This window comes from Gorilla gorilla, chromosome 7, assembly GCF_029281585.2.
Source record: "Gorilla gorilla gorilla isolate KB3781 chromosome 7, NHGRI_mGorGor1-v2.1_pri, whole genome shotgun sequence".
Classification (NCBI taxonomy): domain Eukaryota; kingdom Metazoa; phylum Chordata; class Mammalia; order Primates; family Hominidae; genus Gorilla; species Gorilla gorilla.
Window position 1 is genome coordinate 158,306,351 of NC_073231.2, and position 12,406 is coordinate 158,318,756.

Sequence of the window (12,406 nt, forward strand, 5' to 3'; positions counted from 1 at the left end):
TATACAGTTAGCGGTGTTGATATCTCCATGTTTATAGAGATATCGGTGTAGATATTTCCATGTTTATACAGATAGCGGTGTAGATATTTCCATGTTCATACAGATGGCGGTGTAGATATTTCCATGTTCATACAGATAGCGGTGTAGATATTTCCATGTTTACACAGATAGAGGTGTAGATATTTCCATGTTCATAGAGATAGCGGTGTAGGTATTTCCATGTTTACACAGATAGCGGTGTAGATATTTCCATGTTTACACAGATAGCAGCGTAGATATTTCCATGTTTATACAGATAGCGGTGTAGATATTTCCATGTTTATAGAGTTGGCGGTGCAGATATTTCCACGTTCATACAGATGGCGGTGTAGATATTTCCATGTTTATATAGTTGGCAGTGTCGATATTTCCATGTTCATAGAGATGGCGGTGAGGTTATTTCCATGTTTGTACACATAACGGCGTAGATATATCCAAGTTTTAAGAGATAGCGGTATAGATATTTCCATGTTTACACAGATAGCGGTGTACATATTTCCACGTTTTTACGGACAGCGGTGTACATATTTCCGTGTGTATTCAGATAACGGTGTAGATATTTACATGTTCCTACTGATGGCTGTGTAGATAGTTCCATGTTTACACAGATAGTGGTGCAGATATTTCCAAGCATATGCAGATAGCGGTGGAGGTATTTCAACTTTTATGCAGATAGCGCTGTAGACACTTCCATGTTTATACAGATAGCAGTGAAGATATTTCCATGTTCATACAGAAAGTGGTGTAGATATTTCCATCCTTATACAGATAGCGGTGTAGATATTTCCATGTTTATACAGATGGCGGTGAAGATATTTCCATGTTTATAGAGATGGCGGTATAGATATATCCATATTTATAGAGATAGCGGTGTAGTTATTTCCATGTTAATAGGCATAGTGGTGTAGATATTTCCATGTTTGTAGAGATTGAGGTGTAGATATTTCCTTGTTTATTCAGATAGCGGTGTAGATATTGCCATGTTTATAGAGATAGCGGTGTAGACATTTCCAGGTATATACAGATAGCAGTGTAGATATTTTCGTGTTCATACTGATGGTGGTGTTGTTATTTAAATCCCTATACAGATATCGGTGTAGATATTTCCGTGTTTATACAGATGGCGGTGTAGATATTTCCATCTTTACACAGATTGCGGTGTAGATATTTCCATGTTCATGCAGATGGTGGTGTAGATATTTCCATGTTAATAGGCATAGCGGTGTAGATATTTCCACGTTTATACAGATGGCACTGTAGATATTTCCATGTTTATACAGATGGCGGTGTAGACATTTCCATGTTTATAGAGATGGCGGTGTAGATATTTCCATGTTTATAGAGATAGCGGTGTAGTTGTTTCCATGTTAATAGGCATAGCGGTGTAGATACTTCCATGTTTATAGAGATAGAGCTGTAGGTATTACCTTGTTTATGCAGATAGCTGTGTAGATATTTCCATGTTTATACAGATGGCGGTGTAGTTATTTCCATGTTTATACAGATTGTGGTGTAGATATTTCCATGTTTACACAGATAGCGGTGTAGATATTTCCATGTTTATACAGATAGCTGTGTAGATATTTCCATCTTTACACAGATTGCGGTGTAGATATTTCCATGTTCATACAGATGGCGGTGTAGATATTTCTGTGTTTATATAGATGGCGGTGTAGATATTTCCATGTTTATACACATGACCGTGTAGATTTTCCATGTTTATAGAGATGGCGGTGTAGATATTTCCATGTTTATACAGATGACGGTGTAGGTATTTCCATGTTTATACAGATGGCTGTGTAGATATTTCCATGTTTATAGAGATGGCGGTGTAGATATTTCCATGTTTATACAGATGGCGGTGAAGATATTTCCATGTTTATACAGATGGCGGTGTAGATATTTCCATGTTTATGGTGTTGGCGGTTTAGACATTTCCATGTTCATACAGATGGTGGTGTAGATATTTCCATGTTCATACAGATAGCGGTGTAGATAATTCCATGTGTATACAGATAACGGTGTAGATATTTACATATTCCTACAGATGGCTGTGTAGATATTTCCACTTTTATACAGATAGCAGTGTACATATTTCCATCTTTACACAGATAGAGGTGTAGATATTTCCATGTTTACACAGATAGCGCAGTAGATATTTCCATGTTTATACAGATAGCGGTGTAGATATTTCCAGGTGTATACAGATAACGGTGTAGATATTTACATGTTCCTACAGATGGCTGTGTAGATATTTCCATGTTTATACAGATAGCGGTGTATCTATTTTCCTGCTAATAGAGATAGCGGTGTAGATATTTCCTTGTTCCTACAGTTGGTGGTGTATATATTTCCATGTTTACACAGATAGCGGTGTAGATAGTTCCATGTTGATACAGATGGCGGTGGAGATATTTCCAACTTTATACACATGGCGGTGTAGATATTTCCATGTTCATACAGATGGCGGTGTAGATATTTCCATATTTATAGAGATGGCGGTGTAGATATTTCCATGTTTATAGAGATGGCGGTGTAGATATTTCCATGTTTATAGAGATGGCGGTGTAGATATTTCCATGTTTATAGAGATGGCGTTGTAGATATTTCCATGTTTATAGAGATGGCGGTGTAGATATTTCCGTATTTGTACAGATAGCGGTGTAGATATTTCCATGTTTACAGAGATATTGGTGTAGATATTTCCATGTTTATACAGATAGCGGTGTAGATATTTCCATGTTTATACATATGGCTTTGTAGATATTTCCATGTTTATAGAGATAGTGGTGTAGATATTTCCATGTTTACACAGATTGCGTTTTAGAAATTTCCATGTTTACACAGATAGCGGTGTGGATATTTCCATCCTTATACAGATAGCGGTGTAGATATCTCCATGTTTATAGAGATATCGGTGCAGATATTTCCATGTTTATACAGATAGCGGTGTAGATATTTCCATGTTTACAGAGATAGAGGTGTAGATATTTCCATGTTCATAGAGATAGCGTTGTAGGTATTTCCATGTTTACACAGATAGCGGTGTAGATATTTCCATGTTTATAGAGTTGGCGGTGCAGATATTTCCACGTTCATACAGATGGCGGTGTAGATATTTCCATGTTTATATAGTTGGCAGTGTAGATATTTCCATGTTCATAGAGATGGCGGTGAGGTTATTTCCATGTTTATACACATAACGGCGTAGATATATCCAAGTTTTAAGAGATAGCGGTGTAGATATTTCCATGTTTACACAGATAGCGGTGTACATATTTCCACGTTTTTACGGATAGCGGTGTACATATTTCCGTGTGTATTCAGATAACGGTGTAGATATTTACATGTTCCTACTGATGGCTGTGTAGATATTTCCATGTTTACACAGATAGTGGTGCAGATATTTCCAAGTATATGCAGATAGCGGTGGAGGTATTTCCACTTTTATGCAGATATCGCTGTAGATACTTCCATGTTTATACAGATAGCAGTGAAGATATTTCCATGTTCATAGAGAAAGTGGTGTAGATATTTCCATCCTTATAAAGATAGCGGTGTAGATATTTCCATGTTTATACAGATGGCGGTGAAGATATTTCCATGTTTATAGAGATGGCGGTATAGATATATCCATATTTATAGAGAAAGCGGTGTAGTTATTTCCATGTTAATAGGCATAGTGGTGTAGATATTTCCATGTTTGTAGAGATTGAGGTGTAGATATTTCCTTGTTTATTCAGATAGCGGTGTAGATATTGCCATGTTTATAGAGATAGCAGTGTAGACATTTCCATGTATATACAGATAGCAGTGTAGATATTTTCGTGTTCATACTGATGGTGGTGTAGGTATTTAAATCCCTATACAGATATCGGTGTAGATATTTCCGTGCTTATACAGATGGCGGTGTAGGTATTTCCATCTTTACACAGATTGCGGTGTAGATATTTCCATGTTCATGCAGATGGTGGTGTAGATATTTCCATGTTTATAGATATGGCGGTGTAGATATTTCCACGTTTATACAGATGGCACTGTAGATATTTCCATGTTTATACAGATGGCGGTGTAGACATTTCCATGTTTATAGAGATGGCGGTGTAGATATTTCCATGTTTATAGAGATAGCGGTATAGTTGTTTCCATGTTAATAGGCATAGCGGTGTAGATATTTCCATGTTTATAGAGATAGAGCTGTAGATATTTCCTTGTTTATGCAGATAGCTGTGTAGATATTTCCATGTTTATACAGATGGTGGTGTAGTTATTTCCATGTTTATAGAGATTGTGGTGTAGATATTTCCATGTTTACACAGATAGCGGTGTAGATATTTCCATGTTTATACTGATAGCTGTGTAGATATTTCCATCTTTACACAGATGGCGGTGTAGATATTTCCATGTTCATACAGATGGCGGTGTAGATATTTCTGTGTTTATATAGATGGTGGTGTAGATATTTCCATGTTTATACACATGACCGTGTAGATATTTCCATGTTTATAGAGATGGCGGTATAGATATTTCCATGTTTATACAGATGACGGTGTAGGTATTTCCATGTTTATACAGATGGCTGTGTAGATATTTTCATGTTTATAGAGATGGCGGTGTAGATATTTCCATGTTTATACAGATGGCGGTGAAGATATTTCCATGTTTATACAGATGGCGGTGTAGATATTTCCATGTTTATGGTGTTGGCGTTTTAGACATTTCCATGTTCATACAGATGGTGGTGTAGATATTTCCATGTTCATACAGATAGCGGTGTAGATAATTCCATGTGTATACAGATAACGGTGTAGATATTTACATATTCCTACAGATGGCTGTGTAGATATTTCCACTTTTATACAGATAGCAGTGTACATATTTCCATCTTTACACAGATAGAGGTGTAGATATTTCCATGTTTACACAGATAGCGCAGTAGATATTTCCATGTTTATAAAGATAGCGGTGTAGATATTTCCATGTGTATACAGATAACGGAGTAGATATTTCCATGTTCCTACAGATGGCTGTGTAGATATTTCCATGTTTACAGAGATATTGGTGTAGATATTTCCATGTTTATACAGATAGCGGTGTAGATATTTCCATGTTTATACAGATGGCTTTGTAGATATTTCCATGTTTATAGAGATAGTGGTGTAGATATTTCCATGTTTAAACAGATTGCGTTTTAGATATTTCCATGTTTACACAGATAGCGGTGTGGATATTTCCATCCTTATACAGTTAGCGGTGTAGATATCTCCATGTTTATAGAGATACCGGTGTAGATATTTTCATGTTTATACAGATAGCGGTGTAGATATTTCCATGTTCATACAGATAGCGGTGTAGATATTTCCATGTTTACACAGATAGAGGTGTAGATATTTCCATGTTCATAGAGATAGCGGTGTAGGTATTTCCATGTTTACACAGATAGCGGTGTAGATATTTCCATGTTTACACATATAGCAGCGTAGATATTTCCATGTTTATACAGATAGCGGTGTAGATATTTCCATGTTTATAGAGTTGGCGGTGCAGATATTTCCACGTTCATACAGATGGCGGTGTAGATATTTCCATGTTTATATAGTTGGCAGTGTAGATATTTCCATGTTCATAGAGATGGCGGTGAGGTTATTTCCATGTTTATACACATAACGGCGTAGATATATCCAAGTTTTAAGAGATAGCGGTGTAGATATTTCCATGTTTACACAGATAGCGGTGTACATATTTCCACGTTTTTATGGATAGCGGTGTACATATTTCCGTGTGTATTCAGATAACGGTGTAGATATTTACATGTTCCTACTGATGGCTGTGTAGATATTTCCATGTTTACACAGATAGTGGTGCAGATATTTCCAAGTATATGCAGATAGCGGTGGAGGTATTTCCACTTTTATGCAGATATCGCTGTAGATACTTCCATGTTTATACAGATAGCAGTGAAGATATTTCCATGTTCATACAGAAAGTGGTGTAGATATTTCCATCCTTGTACAGATAGCGGTGTAGATATTTCCATGTTTATACAGATGGCGGTGATGATATTTCCATGTTTATAGAGATGGCGGTATAGATATATCCATATTTATAGAGATAGCGGTGTAGTTATTTCCATGTTAATAGGCATAGTGGTGTAGATATTTCCATGTTTGTAGAGATTGAGGTGTAGATATTTCCTTGTTTATTCAGATAGCGGTGTAGATATTGCCATGTTTATAGAGATAGCGGTGTAGACATTTCCATGTATATACAGATAGCAGTGTAGATATTTTCGTGTTCATACTGATGGTGGTGTAGGTATTTAAATCCCTATACAGATATCGGTGTAGATATTTCCGTGTTTATTCAGATGGCGGTGTAGATATTTCCATGTTTATAGAGAAAGCGGAGTTGTTATTTTCATGTTAATAGGCATAGCGGTGTAGATATTTCCATGTTTATAGAGATAGAGGTGTAGATATTTCCATGTTCATAGAGATAGCGTTGTAGGTATTTCCATGTTTACACAGATAGCGGTGTAGATATTTCCATGTTTATAGAGATAGAGTTGTAGATATTTCCTTGTTAATACAGACATCGGTGTAGACATTTCCATCTTTATTGAGATAGCGGTGTAGACAATTCCAAGTTTATACAGATAGCGGTGTAGATATTTCCATTTTCATACAGATGGTGGTGTAGATATTTCCATCCTTATACAGATAGCGGTGTAGATATTTCCATGTTTATAGAGATGTCGGTGTAGATATTTCCTTGTTTATAGAGATGGGCGTGTAGATATTTCCATGTTTTTACAGATGGCCGTGTAGATATTTCCATGTTTATACAGATATCAGTGTAGACATTTCCATCTTTATACAGATGGCGGTGTAGATATTTGCATGTTTAAACAGATGGCGGTGTAGATATTTCCACGTTTATACAGATGGCGGTGTAGATATTTCCATGTTTATAGAGATGGCGGTGTAGATATTTCCATGTTTATACAGATAGCGGTGTAGATATTTACATCTTTATACACATAACGGTGTAGATATTTCCTTCTTTTTAGAGATAGCGGTGTAGATATTTCCATGTTTACACAGATAGCGGTGTAGATATTTCCATGCTTATACAGATAGCGGTGTACTTATTTCCATGTGTATACAGATAACGGTGTAGATATTTACATATTCCTGCAGATGGCTGTGTAGATATTTCCATGTTTATACAGATAGCAGTGTAGATATTTCCATGTTTATACAGATAGCGGTGTAGATATTTCCATGTTCCTACAGTTGGTCGTGTAGTTATTTCCATGTTTACACAGATAGTGGTGTAGATATTTCCAAGTATATGCAGATAGCGGTGGAGATGTTTCCACTTTTATGCAGATAGCGGTGTAGATATTTCCATGTTTATACAGAAAGCGGTGTAAATATTTCCATGTTCCTACAGTTGGCGCTGTAGATATTTCCATGTTTATGGTGTTGGCGGTTTAGACATTTCCATGTTCATACAGATGGTGGTGTAGATATTTCCATGTTCATACAGATAGCGGTGTAGAAAGTTCCATGTGTATACAGATAACGGTGTAGATATTTACATATTCCTACAGATGGCTGTGTAGATATTTCCACTTTTATACAGATAGCAGTGTACATATTTCCATCTTTACACAGATAGAGGTGTAGATATTTCCATGTTTACACAGATAGCGCAGTAGATATTTCCATGTTTATACAGATAGCGGTGTAGATATTTCCATGTGTATACAGATAACGGTGTAGATATTTACATGTTCCTACAGATGGCTGTGTAGATATTTCCATGTTTCTACAGATAGCGGTGTAGATATTTTCCTGTTAATAGAGATAGCGGTGTAGATATTTCCATGTTCCTACAGTTGGTGGTGTAGATATTTCCATGTTTACACAGATAGCGGTGTAGATAGTTCCATGTTGATACAGATGGCGGTGGAGATATTTCCAACTTTATACACATGGCGGTGTAGATGTTTCTATGTTCATACAGATGGCGGTGTAGATATTTCCATATTTATTGAGATGGCGGTGTAGATATTTCCATGTTTATACAGATGGTGGAGTAGATATTTCCATGTTTATAGAGATGGCGGTGTAGATATTTCCATGTTTATAGAGATGGCGTTGTAGATATTTCCATGTTTATAGAGATGGCGGTGTAGATATTTCCGTGTTTGTACAGATTGCGGTGTAGATATTTCCATGTTTACAGAGATATTGGTGTAGATATTTCCATGTTTATACAGATAGCGGTGTAGATATTTCCATGTTTATACAGATGGCTTTGTAGATATTTCCATGTTTATAGAGATAGTGGTGTAGATATTTCCATGTTTACACAGATTGCGTTTTAGATATTTCCAAGTTTACACAGATAGCGGTGTGGATATTTCCATCCTAATACAGTTAGCGGTGTAGATATCTCCATGTTTATAGAGATATCGGTGTAGATATTTCCATTTTGATACAGATAGCTGTGTAGATATTTCCATGTTCATACAGATGGCGGTGTAGATATTTCCATGTTCATACAGATAGCGGTGTAGATATTTCCATGTTTACACAGATAGAGGTGTAGATATTTCCATGTTCATAGAGATAGCGGTGTAGGTATTTCCATGTTTACACAGATAGCGGTGTAGATATTTCCATGTTTACACAGATAGCAGCGTAGATATTTCCATGTTTATACAGATAGCGGTGTAGATATTTCCATGTTTATAGAATTGGCGGTGCAGATATTTCCACGTTCATACAGATGGCGGTGTAGATATTTCCATGTTTATATAGTTGGCAGTGTCGATATTTCCATGTTCATAGAGATGGCGGTGAGGTTATTTCCATGTTTATACACATAACGGCGTAGATATATCCAAGATTTAATAGATAGCGGTGTAGATATTTCCATGTTTACACAGATAGCGGTGTACATATTTCCACGTTTTTACGGATAGCGGTGTACATATTTCCGTGTGTATTCAGATAACGTTGTAGATATTTACATGTTCCTACTGATGGCTGTGTAGATATTTCCATGTTTACACAGATAGTGGTGCAGATATTTCCAAGTATATGCAGATAGCGGTGGAGGTATTTCCACTTTTATGCAGATATCGCTGTAGATACTTCCATGTTTATACAGATAGCAGTGAAGATATTTCCATGTTCATACAGAAAGTGGTGTAGATATTTCCATCCTTATACAGATAGCGGTGTAGATATTTCCATGTTTATACAGATGGCGGTGAAGATATTTCCATGTTTATAGAGATGGCGGTATTGATATATCCATATTTATAGAGATAGCGGTGTAGTTATTTCCATGTTAATAGGCATAGTGGTGTAGATATTTCCATGTTTGTAGAGATTGAGGTGTAGATATTTCCTTGTTTATTCAGATAGCGGTGTAGATATTGCCATGTTTATAGAGATAGCGGTGTAGACATTTCCATGTATATACAGATAGCAGTGTAGATATTTTCGTGTTCATACTGATGGTGGTGTAGGTATTTAAATCCCTATACAGATATCGGTGTAGATATTTCCGTGTTTATTCAGATGGCGGTGTAGATATTTCCATGTTTATAGAGAAAGCGGAGTTGTTATTTTCATGTTAATAGGCATAGCGGTGTAGATATTTCCATGTTTATAGAGATAGAGGTGTAGATATTTCCATGTTCATAGAGATAGCGTTGTAGGTATTTCCATGTTTACACAGATAGCGGTGTAGATATTTCCATGTTTATAGAGATAGAGTTGTAGATATTTCCTTGTTAATACAGACATCGGTGTAGACATTTCCATCTTTATTGAGATAGCGGTGTAGACAATTCCAAGTTTATACAGATAGCGGTGTAGATATTTCCATTTTCATACAGATGGTGGTGTAGATATTTCCATCCTTATACAGATAGCGGTGTAGATATTTCCATGTTTATAGAGATGTCGGTGTAGATATTTCCTTGTTTATAGAGATGGGCGTGTAGATATTTCCATGTTTTTACAGATGGCCGTGTAGATATTTCCATGTTTATACAGATATCAGTGTAGACATTTCCATCTTTATACAGATGGCGGTGTAGATATTTGCATGTTTAAACAGATGGCGGTGTAGATATTTCCACGTTTATACAGATGGCGGTGTAGATATTTCCATGTTTATAGAGATGGCGGTGTAGATATTTCCATGTTTATACAGATAGCGGTGTAGATATTTACATCTTTATACACATAACGGTGTAGATATTTCCTTCTTTTTAGAGATAGCGGTGTAGATATTTCCATGTTTACACAGATAGCGGTGTAGATATTTCCATGCTTATACAGATAGCGGTGTACTTATTTCCATGTGTATACAGATAACGGTGTAGATATTTACATATTCCTGCAGATGGCTGTGTAGATATTTCCATGTTTATACAGATAGCAGTGTAGATATTTCCATGTTTATACAGATAGCGGTGTAGATATTTCCATGTTCCTACAGTTGGTCGTGTAGTTATTTCCATGTTTACACAGATAGTGGTGTAGATATTTCCAAGTATATGCAGATAGCGGTGGAGATGTTTCCACTTTTATGCAGATAGCGGTGTAGATATTTCCATGTTTATACAGAAAGCGGTGTAAATATTTCCATGTTCCTACAGTTGGCGCTGTAGATATTTCCATGTTTATGGTGTTGGCGGTTTAGACATTTCCATGTTCATACAGATGGTGGTGTAGATATTTCCATGTTCATACAGATAGCGGTGTAGAAAGTTCCATGTGTATACAGATAACGGTGTAGATATTTACATATTCCTACAGATGGCTGTGTAGATATTTCCACTTTTATACAGATAGCAGTGTACATATTTCCATCTTTACACAGATAGAGGTGTAGATATTTCCATGTTTACACAGATAGCGCAGTAGATATTTCCATGTTTATACAGATAGCGGTGTAGATATTTCCATGTGTATACAGATGACGGTGTAGATATTTACATGTTCCTACAGATGGCTGTGTAGATATTTCCATGTTTCTACAGATAGCGGTGTAGATATTTTCCTGTTAATAGAGATAGCGGTGTAGATATTTCCATGTTCCTACAGTTGGTGGTGTAGATATTTCCATGTTTACACAGATAGCGGTGTAGATAGTTCCATGTTGATACAGATGGCGGTGGAGATATTTCCAACTTTATACACATGGCGGTGTAGATGTTTCTATGTTCATACAGATGGCGGTGTAGATATTTCCATATTTATTGAGATGGCGGTGTAGATATTTCCATGTTTATACAGATGGTGGAGTAGATATTTCCATGTTTATAGAGATGGCGGTGTAGATATTTCCATGTTTATAGAGATGGCGTTGTAGATATTTCCATGTTTATAGAGATGGCGGTGTAGATATTTCCGTGTTTGTACAGATTGTGGTGTAGATATTTCCATGTTTACAGAGATATTGGTGTAGATATTTCCATGTTTATACAGATAGCGGTGTAGATATTTCCATGTTTATACAGATGGCTTTGTAGATATTTCCATGTTTATAGAGATAGTGGTGTAGATATTTCCATGTTTACACAGATTGCGTTTTAGATATTTCCAAGTTTACACAGATAGCGGTGTGGATATTTCCATCCTAATACAGTTAGCGGTGTAGATATCTCCATGTTTATAGAGATATCGGTGTAGATATTTCCATTTTGATACAGATAGCTGTGTAGATATTTCCATGTTCATACAGATGGCGGTGTAGATATTTCCATGTTCATACAGATAGCGGTGTAGATATTTCCATGTTTACACAGATAGAGGTGTAGATATTTCCATGTTCATAGAGATAGCGGTGTAGGTATTTCCATGTTTACACAGATAGCGGTGTAGATATTTCCATGTTTACACAGATAGCAGCGTAGATATTTCCATGTTTATACAGATAGCGGTGTAGATATTTCCATGTTTATAGAATTGGCGGTGCAGATATTTCCACGTTCATACAGATGGCGGTGTAGATATTTCCATGTTTATATAGTTGGCAGTGTCGATATTTCCATGTTCATAGAGATGGCGGTGAGGTTATTTCCATGTTTATACACATAACGGCGTAGATATATCCAAGATTTAATAGATAGCGGTGTAGATATTTCCATGTTTACACAGATAGCGGTGTACATATTTCCACGTTTTTACGGATAGCGGTGTACATATTTCCGTGTGTATTCAGATAACGTTGTAGATATTTACATGTTCCTACTGATGGCTGTGTAGATATTTCCATGTTTACACAGATAGTGGTGCAGATATTTCCAAGTATATGCAGATAGCGGTGGAGGTAT